Source organism: Coloeus monedula (assembly GCF_965178545.1).
Source record: "Coloeus monedula genome assembly, chromosome: 3".
Lineage (NCBI taxonomy): Eukaryota > Metazoa > Chordata > Aves > Passeriformes > Corvidae > Coloeus > Coloeus monedula.
The window spans coordinates 114,768,887-114,780,869 of record NC_138783.1 but is presented as its reverse complement, the minus strand read 5'-3'; positions in this window follow the sequence as shown (position 1 = coordinate 114,780,869).

The window sequence follows — 11,983 nt, the reverse complement described above, 5'->3', positions numbered from 1 at the left end:
CCCTAATATTTGTTTTCTTCATCACTGTTTTGCAGCAAGGTTCAGCTCTTTCCATTACTGAATTATGCTGGAAAGGGTCCTTGGCCTCATCCTCCTGACAGATGCACACGAAACACACACTTGGGTCTCACAGAGCTGATGGTCTGGTGAGAAAACTGGGAAAACTCTGAATCATAGCATCAGTGACCTTTAGTATTTGATCCTGCAAGTTAACACGGGCCACTAACCACGGCTGCCTCCGGCACACCAATGCCCTTCCTGCATGCTGGTTTGAAGAAAATGCCTAAAGCACTTAAACTGCTCTCCTTGGGGGAAAAAAAGAACTCTGAAAGGATCAACTTTCCAGACGAAGACTTGAAATAATTTTCCTTCAAGATACAAAGATTTCCATGCCACCAAAATGATACAATTCTATTCAATCAGGTTAATACATGCCCAAGAGCTAAGGTGGGCTATAACCTGTCACAGACTACTGACCAGGGTTAGACTGAGACACACCAGTCTAAAAAAGCAGAGATCCCCTGAATACACAGAATCTAACACCAACCAGTCTTTGCTACCAGAAATCAGCTTGCTTCCAGCTCCAGAGCAAACCCAGCCCTCATTTCTCTTTCTGGGAGGTTCCTGGTTCACAGTTCAGAGTATCAGTGGGGATTTTTTTTGGTTAAAGGAAAAATACTGGAGGAGTTTCAAGGTTTCCTATGAGGTACATGGTCCCTCAGACAGCTGGCATGAAACACTGGATACAGACACTGCCTCTGCCACAGGTAACACTGACAATATTGACAAAGTCCAGCTGAAAAGGGGGCCTTGCTGCCAAAGGATCAAATCATTTCAAAATGCAGGAGGAAAGTAGCAAGGGCTTAGAGAGAGGAAACTGCAGATTTTGTTCCAAGTTATCATAAAATAGGAGAACAAAACCTCTAAAAGCTTTAAAACACCAGCTCTCAGTGTCTTTCAAGAGTGTCCAAAACCTGAAAGAGGGAATAATTCATTGCAGAAAAAAAATTTAAGAGGTTTTCAGTACTCATTCCTTGTATTGATGGCAGGAAAGAAATTAATGTGGCTCTAAAAAGCTGCCTTTTGGAGGATTCCCTCTGGACAAGGCAAGGCAATAGCATCTCATCTCCTTTACTGTAAGGCAAAAAAAAATTAATAATTTACTAACAGCAACTCCCATCTCTTCTTGAACAGCAGAAACTGAGGAAAAGCTGTATTTATTGACTTCAAATAAGCTGTGAGATTCTCTCATATTTTTAGAATGGCAACACTTGATGTTTGATCAAAGCTTCAATAATGGGGCTTCAACTCTGAACAAAAACGAGGAGAGGGACAAAAAGCTAAACACAAGCAATGCCAACAAAAATCCTGTGACCAAATACTAACCTTAAGCAACGTAATTCATTGCTTACAGCCCTAGATGACACAACCTCAGCAAAACAGGAGGCAGAGGTGGTCTAGGATATCCAAATCCCCATCCTGATCCTGCCTACAGACCCAAAATAGCCTTTTTTTTTGTGGGAATGAAGACTGGAGAGACAGGACAGGAAGATGGCAACTCTGCTGCTGTAACTGCAGCTGAACACTGCTCAGAAGAGGCTGAGGGAGATAAAGTGCAGGAAGAGGTGCCCATTGTTAGGAAAGAAATCCTGCCAGCCTGAATTTAATTTTCCTGTAAAGGAGAACACTCCCAGAACTAGTTGGGAGTGTGGGTAGTCTAACTAGAAAAGCCTGACTAGTTCCTGCCATTATATCTGCAGATCACACAGGAAAAAAAAAAAAAAAACAAAAAAAAATTAATCAGAAGGACAATTTACAAAGGCACTTAAACCTAAATCACGCAGGAGAGGGACTCAGAGGTGCGAGATCCAGAAAGTCTCGTGGGCAAGGCTCACATCCCTGGAGCCATCTCCACAGGGAACCCAAGACCCAAACTATTTCTCAGCTCCTAGAGAGCAGGACTGAAGGCCAGTGAGTGAAATTAATCCCCAAGCAGCCTGAGCTGAACTCACTGCACGGATGAGTCAGGAGCTGCAGTCTCCTCAGCTGTTTACAGTGTACGATATCAGCTCTAATGTACTGTACTATTTAAACATCCCAGTGTGCAACAACCAAATTAACTGGGGTCTGGCCTGGAGCACAGACAAAGCTGTCTCAAAGGCAGCTGTAAGAGCTGGATGAGAGGGAGATGCCCCCAGGGGTGACTGCTGAGCGAGAGATGAGATACAGAATTCCATCATGCTGCGGCCTGAGAAAGGGAAACTTGATGACTTTAAGCAGCCACAAACAAACCACTGCAGAAGAGTTGTTCTGCTCACCCACAGGTTCTTACAGAGCTGTAGGATCTTTGTAGACAACCAGATGCAGCAGTTCCCATCCCATTTGGGAACACCACAGCTGTAACAGATTCAGGGGCGAGTCAAACGTTTGGGTTGTTTTGCTTCTGTGGTTTTTCTGTGAGTGTGAGGGTGTCCTTGCTCCTTCCTCAGGAGCAGCCATCCCTCCTGTGTCAGGAGATATCAAATGACCTGAAGTAACAGGGGAATGAATTAACATCTGGCTCTGAAAGAGATCCTTCAAGAATCCAAAGTGTTATTTCCATTTTTTCCTACAGAGCAGATGAGCACAAGCACATCCTCTCAATGCTCACTCTTTAGAAGCCAGACCGGCACACTCAGAACGTCCTGACAGGAAAGGGGCAGTTCTTCAGTGCCCCCACCTCTGTAACACTGCAAAGATTACACTCTGGCAGCAAAGCAACTTCCACTGCTGTGGCAACTGTTACTCCAGAAATCAGCCAGGGAGAACAGGCAAGCGGCCAGTTTGCTGTGCCCCCATGGAAGGGAAGCTGTGCCTCACACAGGTGTCTTCTGACAGCTCCAGTTCCTCAGTTCACTCCAACCCTGTCTAGACTTGACCTGAAAAGTCTTCTGAGTGAAGACTGATGTCTTCAGGAGCACGGCAGCATCAGAGAAAAGACTGGAGAATGTTCTCTCTGCATTTTCACCTGTTGCAATCAGAAGCTTCCAAAGTATTTATTTCCCTGCTTCTAGCTCCCCCTCCTTAGCACATAGAGATGGACCAACACTGCAGCCTGGACAGTGCTCTGGATCTGCCCAGCCCACCAAGCACAGGGAGACGAGGATTCCAGGTAGGGTGACAGAGGCTCACAGATTAAACACGTTGACCAGCATGACAAAAAGAGGGAGCTGGAGCTCTGCTCTCAATTTCTGAGCAGGTCTGTAAGACAGGCAGAAGCACAGCTCCCCTTGCCCAGCATTATGGTGCCTCCTGCAAAGCTTCACAGCTTCTGTTAGCCCAGGGACCTCTGATAAAGGCTGGCAGAGAGCTGGGCAGGAAAGCAGCTTTTTGGCTGGTGCATGTTTTGTGGGAAAGACCAGCTGCCACTCTGGCTGCACCCAGGGAGCTTTTAGCAGGATCCTCAGAGCAGCCACAAGCATGGCACTGCTCACACACAGGCCACAGGTTAGTAGCCAGAGGCCAGCCCACGCCAGCCACCCTGGCAGGCTGCCATGCTGCCAGCACCAGGTCAGTGACATCCCTGAGCCCACATGCTCCAGAACACGGGTCCCTCATGACCCTGGCTGCCACCACCCTCGTTAGAAGCACAGTCTGGCTTCAGGAAAGCTGGGTAACTCACACACAGAGGGTATGGCAGGATACTAAGAGCCACCAGCTGGCATGGAAAAGGATGCTGAGTGCAAATACCCCAATGCTGGGCCTGCACTGGCACCGAAACCACACTTCAGCAGCAGTGATCTCACTACAGCCATTCCCCTGCTGAGAAACACCAGGTTCTGAGCAGGTCCCAGTTTCCCAGGAAACACCTCTCCTCTCTCACATAAGATCCCCAGGTTTCACCTGTCTCCGTGCTCTGTGTTTTTCTGCCTTTCCACAGCGCAAGCTTGGCAGAACATGGAGCTCCCACACCTCAAATCAGCACAGACTCGTGGCAAGGGTAAACAGTGTGAGCAACTTTGTTGGAACAGGGCCCAGCACTCCAAAAACTCCATGGTCAAAGGCTTTAGGATTACAGAGACACACAGCAGGCTGGATACTCAACCAGGAACAGGAGAGGAATCACTTGTCTTTCAAGTTGTGGCTGGTTCAGGACACCGGGAGCATTATTTACACTGCTACTGAAGAGCCCCCTCAGGTCCTAGTCAACTTCAGATCCTTCCTAATTGGGGAGGGGTAGTATATGAAACCAAATGTAAAAAATAAGCATCATGGTCCAGTGTATTAGCCAAACTTGCAAATAAAAACCTTGCAGGTGAACCTCATGGCACCCACGAGAACAATGGGCGACAAGCCAAGACCAGCTGGAGAGCCGGTGCCAAATCCCAAAAGAAACCCGAAAGGAACAAAGTCATCTGGTGAACCTGTACGAAAAGCAGAGAGCCCATCTCTCCTCTGGGCTCAGAGGTGGCGCTCCCAGGCACCCTCCGGCCCGTCATGGGCATCCCCAGCAGAGCCAGCACTTCCCAGGGGCGGCTCCGGGGCTCCCCTTATCCGCAGCCGACTCTTCCCTTCACTACAAAACCAAAACAGAAGCCCAGCTGGGTGGCACCACCAGTCACAGAATGGGTCAGGAGGGAAGGGACTGTACGGCATGTGGTCGAAACTCCCTGCGCAAGCAGAGCCATCCCGGAGCACGTGGCACGGGATCGCATCCAGACAGTTCTGGAATATCTTCACCCAGGGAGACTCCACGGTCTCTGCGGGCAATCCGCTCCAGTCCGCAGCCCTCCATCCTCCATCCCCTCTGGGATGTGGGGCACGGCCGGCCCCAGCCCTCTCCCCCCCCCGCGCTACATCCCGCTCCCGCGGATGATGCAACCTGCGGCCATCGGGATGCGGCGGCCCCCGCCCTCCCCTCCGCTACGGTCTCCACCTCACCTGCGCGATCCGGACGCTGCCCCGGACACCGCCGCTGTGGGGATGGTGGGGGCGGTGACTGTGAGGATGCTGAGGATGCTGAGGATGCTGAGGATGATGAGGAGCAGAAGGAGGATGAGGATGCGGAGGATGCGCGGGGTTTAAGAGGAGCCGCCGACCCCGCCCCGGCCCCGCCCCGGGCCCCGGGGGGGCGGGAGCAGCGCGGCGAGCGCTGATTGGTCAGCGCGGGGGCGTCGGCGACTCCGAGCCAGCCAATGGGAGCGCGGTGCGCGGCCGCGGGGCCGGAGCGCCCGGCGATGTCCGGCAATGTTCGGCAATGTCCGGCGATGTCCGGCCGGATCGCTGAGGGAAACCCGAGGGAACACCCACAGGGCCTTCAGACACTGTGTCCAGCTCTGGTCGCCTCGGTTCAGGGGGACGGACATTCAAGGAGCTTGTCCAGAGAAGGGTGACGGAGCTGTTGAAGACTCTGGAGAGGCTGAGGGAAATGGGGGTGTTTAGCCTGGAGAAAAGGAGGCTCAGGGATGACCTTATCACTGTCTACAACTACCTGAGAGGAGGTTGTAGCCAAGTGGGAATCAGCCTCTTCTCCCAAGCAAACAGCAAGAGGACAAGAGAAAATGGCCTCAAGCTGCAGGGGAGGTTTAGGCTGGACATTAGGAAGAAGTTCTTCACAGAAAAGGTGGTTAGCCATTGGAATGGTCTGCCCCGGGGGCGTGGTGGAGTCACCACCCCTGAAGAGACTGGATGTGTCACTCAGTGCCATGGTCTGGTTGACGTGGTGGTGATCAGTCAAAGGTTGGACTCGATGATCTCAGAGGTATTTTCCAGCCTAATTGATCCTGTGACCCTGGGGAAAGGGCTCTGCCGGGGCACCTTTGAAGGTGTTTTACTCATGTCCCCATGGGCAGTGGCCATAGTGGGGACACACATGTGGCTGCCAGTGGCCTCCTGTGGTAGTGGCTGCTTGTCTGGTTTGGGGGGCGAATACCCACTGCATCTGAGGGGTCTGTGAGGGGCTTCATGCTGGGGCAGCAGTCAGCTGCTCCCCCTAAAAGGGCCTTGGGGTTGCACAGGCATTGCCCAGGCATCTCAGCTTGCCCAGGTCAGCAACAGGGGAGAGAGGTGCAGATAGCCCTAAAAATGCCCATCCCAAGGCAGGGAGCCTGGTGAAGCATGGAATGGTTTGGGTTGGAAGGGACCTTAAAGCTCATCTTGTTCCACCTCCTGCCATGGGCAGGGACACCTTCCACTATCCCAGGTTGCTCAAAGCACCATCCAACTTGGCCTTGAACACTTCGAGGGATGGGGCATCCACACCTTCAGGAAACGTGTGCCAGATCCTCACCACCCTCACAGGGAAAAATTTCTTCCTAATATCTATTCAGACCTACCCCCCTTCAGCCTAAGGCCATTCTGATGGTGTCTGAGAACTTGACAATGAGTTATTCACCTGGGAAACAGCTCAGTGTCACAACAGCTGCATCCTCACTGTTGTGAACAGGGCTTGATGATGTAGAGCACGGGGTGCAGGTGAATTTAATACACTCTGTGCAAATTATTCAGAGTAATTCTTAACAAGGTGCTCTAGATTATGCAGAAAGTTTAAACAAACAAACAAACAAATAAATAAACCAAACCAGAAATCCTCTCATGAAAGCAAAAGATGCTGAAAGGTCTTACCAGAGAGAAGTGCCTCAAGAACGCAGCCTGTGGCTCTGGAAAGCCCAAGCAGCAATTTCTTCTGTATCTATAAAAAGTACCAATACAGAGAAAAGCAGTTCAAGGTAGTTTATTTCAGGACATGATTCACCCTGAAGTGTTCCATGTGTTTCAGGTCATTGAAGGAGTTGAGACAGCTGTATGTCCCCATCTGCACATATACTACATAGTATATAGAGCTATTTGGAGAGTATTGCATGCTGCATGAATATGAAAAACAAGAAATAGGATGTTTTAATCAAGTGGGAAAAGTGACAGAAAAGACTTTCCAGCTGGGTGTGACTGGTCTAAAGCTTAGGGACTGGTTTCAGCATTAAAAAGTTAAGGGTCTGTCTCTCTGGTAAGAAAATGGACCATGACTAGAATGTGGGGTGAAATTTATGAAAAAAAAGAACCACAGGAAAAACACTGAGCAACTAAAAACAAATCAAGAGAAGACACAAATATTTTATATTTGTCTTAAATAGAGACACTGAAGCAGCTGTCTCATTACATTGTTAAAAATTCACAAACTGCAGAGAAACATCCACATCAAGGACAAATTACAGAATCACAAGTGTCAGAAAATTCTAAGTTGGAAGAGACCCACAAGGTTCATCAAAATACAACTTCTGATTGAAATGACACTGTTTTTTCCCTACCCTCCATATTCTTATTCTAATTTTACTAAAGAAGAATTTACTAGAAAATAGTGTTCTTAAACAGAACAATTATTTACTCTAAATCAGAGTTTGCTTAGTTAATTACATCTGAAATATGCTATAAGTGACATTTGCACAGGTAACCATTAGCCCCACCGGTAAAACATCAGTTGGAAAAGCATGTGGAATAAGGTTGTGGCTTGCATCTGGTGCAGCTACATGATGGAATGGCACAAGAGCAATGCAGAGTGTGAAACTGGTGATGTGAAGAAAGCCTGGCCCTTGATTTGGATCTCAGAAAACCACGAGATGCCAGGGCACACACGAGGCCCAGCTGCAAGCGCAGCTATGCAAAAATCCGTGAATATTTGGAACAGAAGGAGTGCAAGCACTTACAAACTGAAGTCGTAGCCAAGGAGGGATATCCATAGCTTTCATGCCTTTCAGGAGGGACTGGGGAAGAGGTCCTGAGTCAGCTGTTCTGTCTGAAGAAGTGCCAGCCTTGCAGCAACCACTGCAACTTCAGGCAGATGGGTGTCGAGGTATGGAATCGTCAGCACAGATGGATGTGCCAGATCCTGAGAGATGTAAAACAGACACCTCAGAGGAAACTTGTAAGACCAAGTGACAGTGCCAAGTGTGTTGGAAACTATCTGAACATAATGTGTGAGGCTAATTAGAGGCATTTGTCATTGCAGCACAGCTCTGCACCGAAGATGCAGTCTCCTTCACCTATGCAGCAGCCGGGTGAGGAATGGTTTGGGTTGGGAGGGACCTTAAAGGTCTTAATTCCAACCTCCCTTCCCCATGCAGGGACACCTTCCACTATCCCAGGTTACTCCAAGCCCCAAACAGCCTGACCTTGAACACTTTCAGGGATGGGGCAGCCACAGCTTCTCTGGGCACCCTGTGCTAGGGCCTCCCCATCCTCACAGGGAAGAATTTCTTCCTAATATCCAATCTAACCCTGCCTTCCTCCAGCTTAAGGCCATTCCCCCTTGTCCTGTCATTACATGCTCTTGTGAAAAGTCCCTCTCCACTACAAAGGAGTTTTGGCATACATAATAAACTGATTTAAAAGATTTCCACAGCAACACCAACCCTGCCATTGGCATTAAAGGCATTAAAATCAATCATGGTGGCTGGGAATGACTACACACCACTAATTAGATCCATTAGGGCTTAGCCCAATCAGTGGGACACATAGATTACTCCTCATCCCAGCCTTGAGAGTAATTCCCATTAATCAGCACCAATTTCATAAGCAGAGCCACTTAATCCATTTCCTGAGATCTGGCAGTGGTTGGGTTTATTTCTCTGGCAAGGGACAAGAGGGGCTGCAGTGAGGGTTGGTATAAAAGCAAAATTATGATCTGATCAGCCTAGCAGTGATGCGACACCAGCTGGAATATTAACATGGAAATAAACAGCTTGTTTAGGAATGGCAAGCAGAGAATGATGTCTCTTGTATCAGTGACGAGTAGCCATGCTGAAGACTGAAAGGTCGAGAAGGGGAACCCCTTGGAGAAGCAGTCAGTGATCAAAGGGAGGGGGAGGAAAAGGTAAGAGCTGTTGTGGTAGGATCACTGAGGGAGGAGATCAAGTGGAGGAGGCTTTTTGTGAGCAGCAACTGAAGCCACCAAAAGAACCAGTGGAGCTTTGGGGGTAGCCAGAGCCCTTTTGGGAAGGGAGAGCACAAGCCTACTGCACAAGGTCATGGAAGTGTTTTTATGCAAAGAGAGGAAAACACAGCCCGAAAAGAATCACTCCGTATTTTAACTGCATGGGATAAACCACAATTTGTACAGAATCATATTTCAAAATGATCTTTGGCAGACTGGAGAAATCAGCAGAGAAAGTAAAATAGGAAGTAAAATGGCCAATAAGGGCAAATACAAAATTTTGCAGCCAGGCAGGAGGAATAAACTGCTTGAGTGGCCACTATCTGGACAGTAATTGTGCAGAGTGGAAGGTATGACTGCAGTGCCAGGCAGGCCCAATGTGAGTCAACAAGGTCCTGCTGTTGTGTAAAAAGCAAACATCGTACAGGGTTACGCAAACAGGGATCCAGCCTGCAGGACACATGGCACTGTCAGCACCTGTGTGCTGTGTGGAGGTGCCTTGTGTGTCCTGCCTGGAATGACGTGGCCCATGTGCAACACGGCCTGGGGAACAAAAAGGTGTAGTGAGAAATACGGGCCAGGAGTAAAGACTGAAAGAAGTGAAGTTGTCAGAGAAGAGAAAACAGACTCTGTCAGCAGCCTTGCTCAAATCAGCTACAAGTACTACAAGGAGGACATAATTTGCTGCTTGCTCTGCACTGCAGGTCTATTCCCTTTGCTGAAGATATTTTTTCTGTAAGGTGTAACAGCTGCCACCACAAGTGTGCTTGAGAATCCCAGAGTTGTCCAAAAGACCAAGGCTGGCCTCCTTGGAGACTGAGCAAGGAGGGCAGTTAAATGTCTCTTTGTTGTGGTCATGTGAAAGGGTAAAATACAATGAGTCAAACCCCTGCAAAATGAAAAAAATGGCCCAGACATTAACGAGACTGTTACTTGGTCAGATTTTGGTCTGTCAGACTTGGAATTTCCCTCGCCCATCTCCAGTCCAGCACTGCAATAATTAATGTTGCATGCAATCCCCAAGGCAGTCAGGCTGCCAGCTCACTCTCCACCAGTGCTTTGTCCAGAAATCAGTTCTTCTTGTCTTGCCTCAGAGTCCTGTTATCAAGTCCTCTCTCCAGGACTTTTTTCCTACAACACAAGAGGGAACCTTTCACATGCTCACTCAAGAAGAAGGAAAAAGGATGATGGAAGATGCAGGACTGTTTTAATGCGTGAGGTTCTCTCTCATTTCTCTCTGGGACAGGAGCAGTATTAGCTCTCAAGGAAAACGGGTGGGTAGGGGAGGGAGGAGCAGTTGCTCCCCTTGGCTCTTCCCACAGCTCCCAGGCCCAGGAGCAGGCTGGTGCATAGCCTGCAGTGGGAGCAGCTCCCTCCCTTCTTCTGCCTGGCCAGAATCCCAGACAGCGCCAGGAGGAAAGTGAGAAGGATCTGAAACACATCCAATATTCAGCTGAATAGGTAGCAAGACTTGAAATGAAGCCAGGCACTGGCAAAAGCACAGCAGGCCTGAGCCTGGCAGACTAAAGGCTTTTCCATGAAAAACAAGGAGGTGGGGAAACTCCACTGGTCCCTGCTCCCTTTCTTCCCACTTTGTCTCGATTCGCAACCAGAGCAGAAACATTTCCTTTCCTCCAACCTAACTACACGTGCAGTCATGGAAGTGCAGAGCTGGAATCGGCCTACAGTGCTTGGGTAAACAGTGCCCTGCCTACCTTTGTTATTAACACACGGGTTTGTCCCAAAGGAACACCTAGATCACAGTAATTGTGTCTTCCTAGAGGGAACAGCTCTCCGAATGCTGGTAAGACACTGGGATCAAAGGGGCAGTCACACAGACAAGCTGCTGCTCACCCCTTAGTCACATCCCACCACAACTGATGAGTTGTCCTGTAAAAACAGTCTAGTTGGAAAGCAAACACCCAAACAACACAAATGATGCAAAAGTACTGGACCCAATGGTTATCAGGGCACCAAGAAGTCAGCACTTGTATCTGAACAGTCGGAGATAAGCACAACCTCCCCCCTCCCCCCTTTGATACCTCAAAGGAGCCGCTGGCTGCAGGAGCCAGGCTGCTGGCAGCTGACCCGGGCTCCTGGCTGCCACCGTTCCACCCGATCCCACACATCCAATTTACAGTTGAAACTTGAGATCAACTGAATTAATGCCACTCCTGGCAGAAACCACCAGCAGGGAAACAGGGACCTTCTAAAGCAGTTCTACCGCTGAAGAACCACAGGGCTGCACAGTGGGACTGTGCTGTCCTCTCGCTTGGGGCTCTTCTTGCTGGAAGCTATAATTTTGTAAAAAATAAAACATGAAAAGTTAACAGGGGATCAGAGGTGTTTGAGTGATGAGCACATTGCTGACAAGGAAGGACTGTCTACATAGCTGAGGAGATATACTAAATTTTTCATACAAGTGCATTTAACAAAAAGACAACCACAGAAAAATAAAACCAGTCTGGAGACACTCTCACCACTGACAGTGCAACACAGGTTGCCCAGAAAAGTTGGGGACTCCCCACCCCTGGAAGTGTTCAAGACCAGGCTGGAAGGGGCTCTAAGCAACCTGGTCTAGTGTCCCTGCCCATGGCACAGGGTTGGAACATGATCTTTAAGGTCCCTTCCAATCCAGATAATTCTATGATTAATAAAAAACAACATCAGCTAATTGGAGGAATTCAGAAATACTAGTGGATGGCTTTAGAAAGCACCATGTATCAATTCAACGTGAAGATACATGTTTATTCTACAGGCATCTGGATGTAACATTGGTTTTTTAAAACTGAAATCCAGTTGCTCCAGGGCACAACAGTGCACTAACACAGCTCAGCTTCAGCCTTGCAGGAAGTGGCAAATGCAGGTACAAATATTCTCTCCTGTGACAGCCTTGCCACTCAGCCATTACTTCCTTACCAGCTGAAAAGAAACCACAACTCAGTCCTGCTTTTCAGCTGGAACGCTTCCCGACCAGGACTGTTTTTAGGGACTCTTCAGCACAGCAGTGTCTGGAGAATGAAATGATTTACCCACACCCTCCCCAGCTGCTATGAAAGCAGTTTCACTTCTGATGTA